The 13,315-nt window shown below is 38.6% G+C and overlaps 1 protein-coding gene across 4 annotated transcripts in view; it reads right to left on the bottom strand.

The window, feature by feature from the left end:
* Positions 1 to 13,315, bottom strand: part of LOC131696529 (protein FAM163B-like) — a 52,059-nt gene that overhangs the window by 25,500 nt on the left and 13,244 nt on the right. Inside the window, exon 1 of one of the 4 annotated variants that reach the window (XM_034909133.2) lies at positions 8,250 to 8,356. The exons of the other annotated variants lie outside the window; for them this stretch is intronic. The gene's annotated coding sequence lies outside the window, so the exon portion shown is untranslated. Of the gene's footprint in view, positions 1 to 8,249; positions 8,357 to 13,315 lie in introns of those variants that run through there. 4 annotated transcript variants of the gene reach the window in all.

Genomic DNA, 13,315 nt, shown 5'->3' with positions numbered 1-13,315 from the left:
ATAATTACTTGCTAACTTGTGTGTTGTTTCTTTATTTTTATACTGAAATATCATTGTATCTCAAACAGGGCAATAATGTTTCCAATCTCACTTTTTGGCAAGTCTTAGCCCTGGTCTGCCTTTGCCATTTCAGAGGTTGATTTTTTGTAAAATACTATGTATTTTAAAACCTTATCTCTCTCTACAACTGTACAGATATTTCAATTCTGATTTCAGATTTGAAATCCTTGGAAAATTGTGCAGCTACAATATGCTCTAAGTTTTTTTATATAACACATGGGAAGAGGTTGAAATTGCCAATTTTTTAAATATTATTTATTATTTTTCATATTTCAATAATTTTTTGGGAGGTGTAGCTCATATGGAAAAAAAATAAAAATTCACCCCACAACAAAATAAATGACATCACTGGAGAGATCTACTTGATGCCTTTCTGTAGGTGTATTGGGGTTTAATTTCTGTTTTGAGGTTCCTACAAGCACTTAAACACAAAGTTATCATATGGATGACCAAATATGGCCATCCTCCGTAGGCAGCATAGGGTTAACAAAGTCACACCTGATTGCTCTTCACAGCAGGAATCTTTTGTAAGACAGTTCTCCCAATTTATAATCCGTTTAAGTCTGGCTGACCAACACAGCAGGGGTTTAGCTTACAAATGTCATTCCTGTCTCAGATGAGATTGTCAAAATCTCTTTTAGAAATACATAGATATTATCATAAGCAAATACAAATTGTACTTTTTATATCACAACTTTACAGCTACATGTAATGCCCTTTCGTAAATGAGGCCCAAAGTGCCATAACTTGTAGCTGATTCTATTTATAGTAACGTGTGTGACTGCTGTTACAAGTACTAGACTTCTATTTAATAGAGAGAAATACAAACTCAATGCTACATTCCCACTGGGAGCAGTCAAGGCTCAGACACCCACCTCTCCCAGAGGTGCAGTGTTTCAATATCCTTCATTCACACTGCCGCTGACCTCCCCCTGGCTCACAGCTCTCCAAGGAGGGATGGAACAGAATTGAACTCAGCATTTATACAACACCTCTCATGCCAACAGGGTCTCAGTGTGCTTAACTAACACTGTACCTCTGACCACCGAGCATCCGCTGAAGTGAACACAGTGGGCTTCTGATGCCAGAGCTGTTAACAGTTAGTGAGAGACTGTGAATCTGCAAGAGGCTGTATGTAATGTGCAACAAGTTTGAATGCAGTTCCAAACCAAACCCAGGACTGCATGAGTTTCAAGCCCTGTAAACCTTTTCTTATTGAAAAGTTGGTTTCCCACATTCTTGATTTTCCATAACTAAGTGTTCATTTTAATGACATGATGGGGTAGATTTTCAAAGGTGACGAAATTTGAGTCACACGTCCAAAGTTACCCATCTCTTTAGACGACTACATTTTCGTTGAGATTTTCAAAAATGACTTGGATGAATGACGTTCGTCGACGTCTAAGTTTACTATTCGTGTCATCCACGCCCAGCCTCTCTCACAGGTTAGCATCGGAGTTAGACGTCAGGAAGTGATTTTCAAATATTTAGACATTAGTCAGCTAGCCGTCTATGTAAATTACAATGTATGCAGATCAATGCGTTTCGTTTAGGTTTTAGACATTGCAACTCAAAGTGCAGTGTCTGCCTCTCCCGCTGCAGACGGAAAAGGAGCTGACAAACCCACTACAGTCCAAATAAAAGTGTCAGATGAGAAAGGCGAACGCTCTGCTCAAAAGGTAGCCAGATGCAGCCTCAGAAAAACAAAATGAATATGGAATTTGTTTTTCATTTAGTAATGACTCTCTTAATTGAGACGACTTTGTTTTGTTATTAGATAAATATCTCACCTTTTCATTTATGATAGTCTCCATGTATTTAAAAAAATCAACAGACCTTGCATTGGAACACTATTGAATTTTTAAAGTACAGTATTTTTTTCCCCGTGCAAAAGGGTCAGAGAAAATAAATTTGTGTTGTAGTGCAACTTAATTTGAATGAAAACTTTTTCGTATGCTGTACCCCGTAGCAATACATAAATACTGCTTGATAATTTACTTAACCTCTTGAATGTCTGTTATTGCTCAGACTTTACTTGAGGGCTTCTTCGTGCTTATTGCTCGCATTATCAACATGGTACTGTTCTGATTCTTGTCACGTTTATTTCCTGTAATAAAAACATGAATGTAATTTTGGGGAACATACATTAACGTATAATCCCTTATGACAAGAATTCTATAGTTTTACTATAGGAATCTTATATTCAATTTAGTTAATTGGGACTTGCTATAGAGAAATACTATAGCATTCTATAGTAAATATTATACAACACTACAAATACCATAGGATATTATAGGAATACTATAGGGCACTATAGAAATTATTATTATTATTATTATTTATTTCTTAGCAGACGCCCTTATCCATGGCGACTTACAATTGCTACAAGATATCACATTATACATTATTTCACATTATACAGATATCACATTATTTTACATACAATTACCCATTTATACAGTTGGGTTTTTACTGGAGCAATCTAGGTAAAGTACCTTGCTCAAGCGTACAACAGCAGTGTCCCCCACTGGGGATTGAACCCACAACCCTCCGGTCAAGAGTCCAGAGCCCTAACCACTACTCCACACTGCTGCCCAGAAATCCTATAGGATCTTATAGTAATACTATAGATTTTTTTCGTAAGGGACGAATTATATACACACAAATCTAGTTCTTTTTCAGCAATCAATACATGATTCTGACTCAGTATTTGTTTAAGATAAATGTAAATAATGTTCACAACCATTACAACACACCTGTCTCCCTCTCGTCAACTCTCATCTCTTTCCACTCTCCTCTCTCCACTGTGTTCTTGCACATGACAGCAGCAGGCACCTTTTTGTAGATGTGCTCTACATGCCACTGGAGCAGGTCTAACTTTAGACGCCTAAATGACTGTTTAGACAGAGTCTACATGTTTGAAAATCACATGTAAATATTGTAATGAACTCAAACCCGACTAGACGCTGATAGACGGGGCAGGGCGTCTAAGGACATGAACGTGGGAATTTAGACGCTTTAGAAAATCGCTCCTACACTAGACCCCCGTCCAAACATCTAAAAAGTTGAGTTACACCTGTCTAAAGTCCTTAGTCGCCTTTGAAAATCTACCCCCTGTCTATCTCTGACAGCTGGTCAGAGATTGGTTGACAATGTGGTACTTAGGATGATGTAACCGTACTTAGGAAAAGGGATGAATGTTTCCAATGACAATCTTTTGATTTCACTGTAATTAGCAAAACAGTAGGAACCTGGTTGGAACAGTGAACAAAGCGAGAAGAGAGTTTCCACCATCTGCGCAAAACTTAGTACTCAGTGAAAGCAATCAGTGGTGTCCAGTTACTATATTTTACAATGTACTGGACATGGCAGCCATCAATTCCTTTGTTTTGTACAAGGAATGCACCAGGGAAAATATCAGCAGGGGAGATTTCATCTTGATGCTAGCCACGGAGCTTTAGCAGAAACATTTCGATCAGAAAACTACAAAGTGGCAGGGAAACGCAGCTCAACCTGGATACAGTGCACAGCCATCAAGTGACACACGCAACAGAAAACAATGCCAGGTAACTGTGGCAAAGTGCCCCGCCCCTGTGTGCATTTGTGTGTTCTGTGTATGTATGTATGCGTGCGTGTGTTAATGTTGGTGTATAGATTGGTACACGGGATATAAACGGGTCTGTGTTTCACGTGTGTTTAAATTGTATATTTGTATTTAGGCACGGGATTGCACATCACGCACGTGCATTTAAAATATAATATGTGAACACGGGGTTTCACGTAATGAATTCACGTGCTGGGATTCAAGTGAGTAATTAATTAGTAATTGAATCCCAGCACAATAGTATATATAGACGCACATTTCTTGCACTCAGGGTTGGGTGTTCGGTGAGTGGAGAACGGGAGAGAGGAGGAAAAATAAAGTAAAAGAACGTAACGTAAAAATAGTGTTTTCACTCACCGTGTTTGTTTGTTTGTCTGTGCATCCACCGTTTGTGTGTTAGTACGTTTTGTTTGTCCTTTTATTTTGGCGTGTAGTGCCGTGTCCTGTGTTTTGTATTCCGTTGTTTTCAAACCTTTTATTTGTTAATAAACGCTGAGTGCAGCCATTGCACTCAGCTCATCACAACCACTGTCTGTGTGTTTGAATTCCTGTCTGGTCTGACGCAACCCACTCTGGCCGTCTTTGTGACAGTAACTAAATGCAATAAAAATACAACTTCTGATATCTGTGCCCAGTGTGAGAGCAAATCAAGTACAATGCACTCTGTTTATAAGAATCACTGATATAAGAATCAACCACATATAGTGATCAAAACCACTGGGACAATCCTATACTAACCAATGTAAAATAATCTGCTTGTAAGAATCTAGCAATCTGCTTATAACAATCATTTTAGGGCAAACTGACTACATGTAATACGGTACTGTATCAAGTGCAATGACGTGTACAGCCAATAAAGTTGTTTTTGAATTTGATCACATCTCGCGTGATTAGGCACATACGCAGCAATGAGGCAGCAAACAATGGACAAGTTTGTAATCAAACGGTGACTGTGTCACTGCATTGTGCAGGTATGTTTTTTGTGTTCTGAAAATGTGTTTTAATAAAGTGAACACACATTCATTGAATAAATACCGAGTGCAGCAGTGTTATTGTGTGGTGGTGTGGCGCGATGAGGAGGAGGAGGAGGAGGAAGAGGGGAGATTGCAGAGCTTTGCGTCTCCGCTTAGTGAAAAACTGTGAGATCTGCATCGTAACTGAAAATAAGTAAACCACAGATGCTTAAAGGCAGTGGTAGTCCTGACAGTAAAAATACCATTACATGTAACACCACACGGCATTTAAACTAGGCACCCTCACGAGATGATCGCTTCTCAAGTATACTGTAGTAAAATAGGATTCTGCAGCCTTAAGGATTATTATCCTTAATTTGTTAAGGAAAAGCAACTCTGGATTTTTCGTGGGTGTGCATACATGCAGGAACGGGTGACATCTAGTGATCAACCCTTTACACTGCAGCCAGGGAACACGCTCTTATCATTCTCATGCTAAATTTGATTCTGCACCACAGTAATCATATCGGTCTGCTTTTAAGAATCATCTGCTTATAAGAATCAAAACACCCGGGATGGATGTGATTCTTATAAATGGACTGCACTTTACTTAATATTCGCACATTTGATAAATGTGAAAATATTAAGTACTCAAGTTTCTAAATGTTAGAAACGCCGAAATAACTTTCAAGAAGCAAAATATAAAACACATTTAAAAAATATCCTCATACACATCATGTGTAAAAATATCCTCATACACATGATGTTTGTTCGGTTTATAAAAGGATTAATATCCTCTGCCCTTGTCTTTCATTAACTGTCACCTGGTTAGTTAATGATCTAGCTGGAAATGACCACTGCAACGGACAGCAACGCTTAAATATGTGCAGCTTGGCATCCGACTTACTCCAGCACCTCTTCTGTAGCTGCAAGACAAGGGGGAAGGAATCTCAATGGGGTAAACTGGGCTAACAATGTCCCCAGTTCTGCCATTATTCATCTATCCCAGAACTTGGAGGATATTGTGTTGGTACTATAAATGAAGTTTATAAACTGAAGTTCAGGAGGAGGGACAGTGCCTACACACTTCGCCATCTCATTGTAACCTACCAAAAACACAGATACCCACGTAAGTCACCCCTCCCTTGCGTTGCATTAGAGGCAAGACTTACTGGCCTATTTCATTAGCTTTATGGCCTTTGAGCCTTGGGCTGTCTGCACCAGCTAGGTAAGAAAATAATATTTATACTATAGCTGCGTTTCCAGGGCGATTATCACCACATGTATTTAATGGTAAAGTAAAGCCAGGTAGTGGATCACACATGAACACAAACATTACTTGGTTCAGATTGTCCATACTGTTTACCTGTGTGAAAGGTGTTGTGTAAAATACTTCCATATTGTTGTTGCCTTGTAAACCTGTATAAATAGCAGCTCCACAGGTATAATGTATTGGTAAGGGAGCGTGACTGAGAGAATCGTGTGCTATTTTCATAGCCATGTATGAAGCAAGAGTAACATATCTCAGAGTGTGCTGCCAGAAACCTTGAAACATGACATCGGGCAAGAGGTCAGTGTCACAGACGCATTTCCTGTTTATGTAACGCTGCAAATATGAAAGGACTACCTCAGATTGTCTCTCAGAAGAGGTTCTGATAAAAACCTCTAAAGGGTCGTCTTTTATTGGATAACACCTACAGTACATTTAAGTGTCTAAAAGCGTTTCTGTTTTATAATCTCGAAAAACAAATTCACAAGATCACAATATGGCCCCCATATTATGTCACGGGTCAAATTGAATTCTATAAAACTGAAAATATCAATTCGAAATAACAAGTTCTGACTTTTAAAAGTGTTGAGACACCTCAAAGCGTTGTGCATAAATACACACAAACTACTGGTATAATAACACTGGCCCAAGCAGTTACAAAGGCCAAGTAAAAACAGACCTGCACTATAACATGGATATACACAGGCCTAAACTGTTGACAGGCCAATCTATAAAATAAGTCTTCAATTCAATTTTGAATGATTTAACATCATTTGAGTCCTTACCTCTAACAATTTACAAGATAAGGACGTTAAAGTAATTCGTTTTTAAATTAGTAATTAGTAGTTAAAGAGGATTTAAGAACATTTAAACAATAAATCCTTCAGGTATGCTTAAATATCACAGGAGGAAAGGTGCATTACTGAATTCTATGCAAATGATAAATCTGTCTGATGACTCTCATGTTTCTTACACTTCAGAATAACAGGCTGGCCTCCACTGAAGAAGGAGCTGTTTTTAATTTCAAGAAACTGACATAGCACAGTATCCGTAGGATGTAGTCAATTTGCATGTAAATACCCCCCCTGTGCTGTACTTGCAATGACAGATGGTGCTATAATCCAAATAAAACGTGACACATTGGAAAATGGAAATAAAGCGTTAGGCCTGGCACAGATTTTAAACCAGTTGTTTTTGGCATAAATATTTTGTTATACACAGTTGTTTCTCTTATTCAAATTCAATTATTTATTTGTCTGATGAGTCACTTCTGAATTTGAGAAAGCTCAAAGCTGTGTTTACAAAACAAAACAAAACAAAACTGTCTCCACTGCACAGCATCACATTGTCAAATACTGACATCAAATATTCTTTTGTGCTTTAGATTTTACAAAACTACTTCTTGATTCTACTGCATTCTGGCAACTGTGAGTAAGTGACCAGAACACCTCTAACAAATTACAGTTGCACAGGGGGTTGAAATAGCAATTCAAGTTTGCAATAACAACACAACTATTTAAGTGAACAGCCCATTAGCAAGTATAGACAGAGTTGCTACTACTGTTTGAAGTTTGCTTGGCTGAGGGGGATGAGAAGGTAGATCTGGGAGAGCACAGCAACAATAACTGCGTAGTGGAAGAGGAGGTCTTACTACATCTGCTTCTTTGTATTGCTGTAATTTTTAAGAATTGTATTACACTACAAAGAGTTAGATAGTGGACACCTTGTATAATAATGTTAAGGTTAATGGTAATGATGTAAAGGATGATGACGGGTCACCTAATGTATTGTGAGAATAAAAACATACTTTACTTTTGTTTAAGTGCAATGCACACAGGACAGTGAAGGAATAAAGAAGCAGCTTGTCTACAGAATGAAGATACATAGTTTGCGTTGCTTGCGGTGTGCACTAAAGAGGTGAATTTTGGGGTTACCCCTCAATTTCCCCGATTTCCGCGAAATCGTGAATTAGGTAGCTCCCTACCTATACATAATATAATAACATAATGTGGCACAGTCTTCATTGTTTGTTGTTATTATGTATGTATGTATGTATGTATGTATGTATGTATGTATGTATGTATGTATGTGGTGTAAGGGCAGCTCTGAATAGTTGACTAATCGAATCGAATAGTGACTGTCGACCTCAGAAACTAGTCGTTGACTAATCAATCACCCATCACATGCTTGTGAAAAAACTGTGTGCACGGGTTCATATGGACTGAACCCATTATCATATAACTTATAAAAAAGCTGTTTTAAAATACAGTATACAAACAGCACAGTCATTTTATAAATAAACCACCAGACATGATCAAATACAGGATTTAGTAATATTTTTTTAAGTAGCGATTACTTTTACCTTGACTGTCAAATGAGTGGTCGTTCTACCCCGAATGCAGAGTGCTTCTGAGATGACCTTGCCATGAAAGGCGCTCTGTGGAGATTGTTCGTTGTTATGCTGCTCCACTGATAGAGCTGTGGAGTGGAAACCAACTGCAAATCCTTGAGGGGTTCATTGAGACGCTCCAGTACCATCTGCCTACTTCCCTGAAAACTATACTGAGGCAAACATGCTAATAACATTCTGCTGCGGGCACATGTCTCTACAGGACTATTTCTGCATTTCCTAATGGGAATGGGAAGAATATAGCAAAGTACACAATGTAAGACAATGCTATGATAAGGTGCTGAACCATGTCGCATGACTTTGCAGCACAGATACATTTGAATTACAATGCACTCTAGGCTTGTCTGGCATGCATTTCACATTTAAGTTTTAATTCCTGCATTCATCCAAGTCCAAGACATAGGCTTCCTTTCTATTACTGTATGAGAATCTAACAAAGCAGTCTTTGGTGTTATCGATACAAAGTAACACGCAATGCTTTTGTAATGCCTAATAGCAGTTTCTTCCAGTATATCTAGGTACGGTAAATGCAAAATAAATTGTAGTAAAGAATTTCAAATTTCTAGGCACTTTTATCCGTTTAGCCCTACTTACGTCACTCCAGTACTGTATCTTTAGAGATACAAGAAACCTGTTGCTGTGTCTCTCTGATTTCTGCTGTGAAGATGACATGAAACGGGCATCGACTCAGTCATCAGCTATCACTCTTTCAGCTGCTGTGACTAACTTCAAAGAAATTACTGACACAGCTATTTCGAAACTGACATTTTGCAGACAAATTCTTACAAATCAACCGAAATATTACTCGATTACTGCAGTTTCTGGCAGGTAGAAGGCACGAATTTAGCAGTGAACCTAGTTTACGTTACATGCTCCCTTTGGTCACGCTACAGACAGAAATCCCTTGTAGAATTGCATACAAAAGGGATATAACAACGCAGGGAACTAGGGGGTGCAGAGGGGGTTTCACACTTGATTTTCATGCTCATCACCAGTTTGTGGGGGGGATTTTAAAAAGGCAAACAACAAACAACAAAGAAAAGCTGTACAGCACTGAAAGTAGATGTTTAATGTATATTGTCTGCAAAACTCTCGCACCACAACAGTGTACATTAAATATATGTTTTACAAAACAGAAGGTTCCAGATTTTCTTGGGAACCTTTGCGGACCCCCAGGGATCCCTGAACCTCACTTTGAGAACTACTGGTCTACCTCACACCACTACCAGATATACGAGCTGTCACAACTTGAGACCAGGCCAGGACTAAATACACACCGACCTGCATTTCTAAATGTGGATGTGGGTGGTGGGTATTTTTGTGAGTATCTTGAATTACAATTTGGAAATTTCAGCGAGAAGGTTAAAAGCTCTGGAAAAGGGCTGGCCAATCACAGTCCTGGAGGGCAATTCTACTTCAGGTTTCACAGGTAAAGTGAGGTGATTAACCAGAGTCTGGATGGAGGTTTAATTGGTTCACTTAAACATTTTAGAACATGGTTGGAACAAAGTAACAGACAAACTAACATTAATAAACTAACAAAACTAAATTAACACAGCGCCCCCACACACTTTAAAAAATACAGCAGCAGCTCTAGATTAATTCTGAATACTTGTACAGGGGCAATATTCAAGACATGCATAAAATTATTTAACAGAATGGTGAAGCAACTCACCAGAAAGGAAAACACCAAATTGCTTGGTGACTTGTGTCTGATTTAGGTTTTTTCAGGAACTCGAACAATTTCCGACTTTTTGTAAGAGAAACAGCAGCGCATTTTGCTGTTTGTTTACATGCCATTTTGCAGCGATGAGGTGCACTCGTGGAAATCAGCATAAAAAACGAGGCAATGATATGCTACCCAGCTCCTGGTCCAGGCCATGGTACTCTCCCGCCTAGACTACTGCAACTCCCTCCTGGCTGGCCTCCCTGCGTCCGCCACCCGTCCGCTCCAGCTCATCCAGAACTCTGCTGCCCGCCTGGTGTTCTCTCTGCCTCGCTTCGCCCACGCTACTCCACTACTCCGCTCGCTCCACTGGCTCCCGATCACTGCTCGCATCCAGTTCAAGACTCTTGTACTAGCCTACAGATGCCTTGACCAGACTGCACCAAGCTACCTCCAGACCCTCATCTCTCCCTACACCCCCACTCGACCTCTCCGCTCCGCCTGCACTAGAAAACTAGCTCTACCTCCACTACGCTCCCCTGCCTCCAGAGCCCGCTCCTTCTCCACCCTTGCTCCTCAGTGGTGGAATGACCTTCCTACAGATGTCAGGACTGCCCAGTCCCTGACCACATTCCGGCGCCTCCTTAAGACTCACCTCTTCAAACAGCACCTGTAGAACTCCTCTGTTTGTATCCTGGGACACTATCACCCTTCATGTAAATGTGCTTTATTTTGCTCTTATCTGCCCCCTGTTTTACTGCATTTAATCCTGTACTTCAGAATACTGTAATCTGCCAAGTGTTTAACCTGTGGTACTTTGTATTTAATCATATCCTGATGTAACTATCACTATTTAATCATATCCTGATGTAACTATCACTATTATCTGCTGTATTATTGAATTGTGGTTTGTCCCACTTGTACTTTGCTTGAACAAAAGTTATTGTATTTCTTGCTCTTATTGTATTACTTGTATTGTAACACTTGAAATGTATTTGCTTACGATTGTAAGTCGCCCTGGATAAGGGCGTCTGCTAAGAAATAAATAATAATAATAATAATAATAATAATAATAATAATAATAATAATATGACAGAGATTGTGGAAAGATTTTAATAAACCAATCAGTGTACCTCAAGAAACTCGCGATGACAAGTCACATTTGAAAAGACTGAATAAACCACTTCAATTTAAGTTTGATGATGATGAGTTATCAGGTTAAAAAACAGTTCTGTATCAGTTGTGAACGAATCGCTAGCGGTGCCAAAAAGGTGTTCTTTTAAGCGAAGTTCCTGTTCCTTTAGGTGGAGCATTTACAATGGGAAAAATACCTTTCACCACAAGGGTGTTCTCTTAGGCAAAGTGTTCTCTTAAGAGGTGTTCCTATACGCGGACACTACTGTATTTTACAATGTCAACATTTTGTACATAGATTGTTTTAAATGATATACAGTATGCTTAGCAATTATGTTAAATCGTGTCACAATGAAAAAATGATCCGGTCACTTTTATTATGACATAACATAAATAAATCATGGAAATTCAACCACATGACTGGATAATACTCACGCAACCTACTGCATAGTATTCCAGGGAAATTAATGGATTCCTGTCACTTCCAAATAAATGGCAAATAGTAGGTGGATTATTATTTTTTTTATTATCTGTGGGTAGTTCATTTAGGCATGCCTTTCTCTACTATACAATTCTCTTAATCTGTCAAGGAAACAGGAGGTATCCAAATTTAGCAGTCTGACTGCCCACTACAGTTCCCATGACAACCACAAAATGTAAGTTTGCTTTCGCCTTACTGCATTTAATTTATTTTTAATTGGCTAAAAGACTAAAGAGAATTATCAGTGCTGTAAACGGTCTTCAAATTATTATATACATGGTACAGTATTTCTTTTTATTTATTACGAAAACTCAAGACTGAAGTGGGTTTTCTGTTAAGTGATAAGTACATAGACCCTATGCAGCTTGCCTCATACTGGAGAAGGGAGCCTCTGGCAGCTTATCAAGCCTGCTGGCATTCATTATTTCATTTCCTCAAATTTACTTCATATCATGTGGCTAGCAAGCTGCCTGTTGCCATTCATTTCATATATAATTTCAAATTTTCCTCACTGATTCGCCCAGTGTCAAAGAGAAGGCATAATGTGCTCTGTTGAATGAGGCTCTGGGCCAAATACAAACCATAAATCTTTTCATTATTAAGAAACAGAAGTCGTTTCCTTTCTGAATTGAAAGGACAAAAAGCTAATAAAATTAATTTACTATCCTGTCTTACATTCCTAGCTTTTAAATAACCACTACTTTCCAAGCAGCTTTTGGAACTCTTCTCCAATCATTTTGTCTCCTATGGGTCATGTGATATGGATATAACTGAATTTGCAGTTTAGTTATGTCCTTTAAATTGGACTGTTGATTAGTGTTGCCAACGTCCCTGTGATCTTTCATATGAGGAATCAGGACTCATGAGTGCACATCCCCGCACTCAGTGCAATACAGGACTCAGGACTCATAAGCTGCACATCCCTGCACTCATTTTCAAAAGTGCTGCAGTGCTTCATCTGAAATACAGGATTTCTGACCCCTACATATATATTACCTGCCTTTCAGAACCGAGACATGCAAACTGTACCTGATACTTAACCAAGCTAATCAGCTGACAGAAAAAAACTAAAAAAAGCTACAAAGCTACAAACATAGCAGAAAGGCCAGGCTAAAAGAATATCAGTTTACAGCTCGCAGCATTCTCCTGTGGAAGATTCTGTACACAGCTATAGCAGAATCAATTGTCAACAATCAGAGCAAACACTTGCTTAGCTGAACTCTGTAGGCTTAGATTATTTCAACCCTATAAAGCCTCGGCAGGTCTATAACATCCACAATGAAAAGCACACAGAGCTAACAAAATCATTCCAGTAAATCTTATCTAATATGTATTACCGTCACTTAGTAGCTCTCCAATTTCCCTATATGAAAGATGGACATTATGTTAAACACATATTTGATTTTTACTGGTGTTTTATATACAGTGTTGTAGACAATAAAACGATGTTCATTATTTTACATGCTGCACGTCCCGTTGAAGGAACGTAGCTCACACACCAGTTGCTTCTTTTAGGAAAAACAATTCAGAACTTCCTGATCTTTTTAAAATACATATTTAAAAAAAAAAAATAGGATAATCAACTATGTCAAAACCAACACTGTAGAAACTTTTCAGCAATGTCTTAATTCTGATAAGGAAATTGATTTTAATACATCGGTTTGCCCTCCTTTAAAAAGGCTGAAATTCCAACCAATGAATATGAAAAATGCATTTGTAATCTACAGTATTTTGCCA

The sequence above is a fragment of the Acipenser ruthenus genome, chromosome 31, assembly GCF_902713425.1.
Source record: "Acipenser ruthenus chromosome 31, fAciRut3.2 maternal haplotype, whole genome shotgun sequence".
Classification (NCBI taxonomy): Eukaryota; Metazoa; Chordata; class Actinopteri; order Acipenseriformes; family Acipenseridae; genus Acipenser; species Acipenser ruthenus.
The sequence above is the reverse complement of the archived record's forward strand: the minus strand, read 5'-3'. Positions and strand labels throughout refer to the sequence as shown.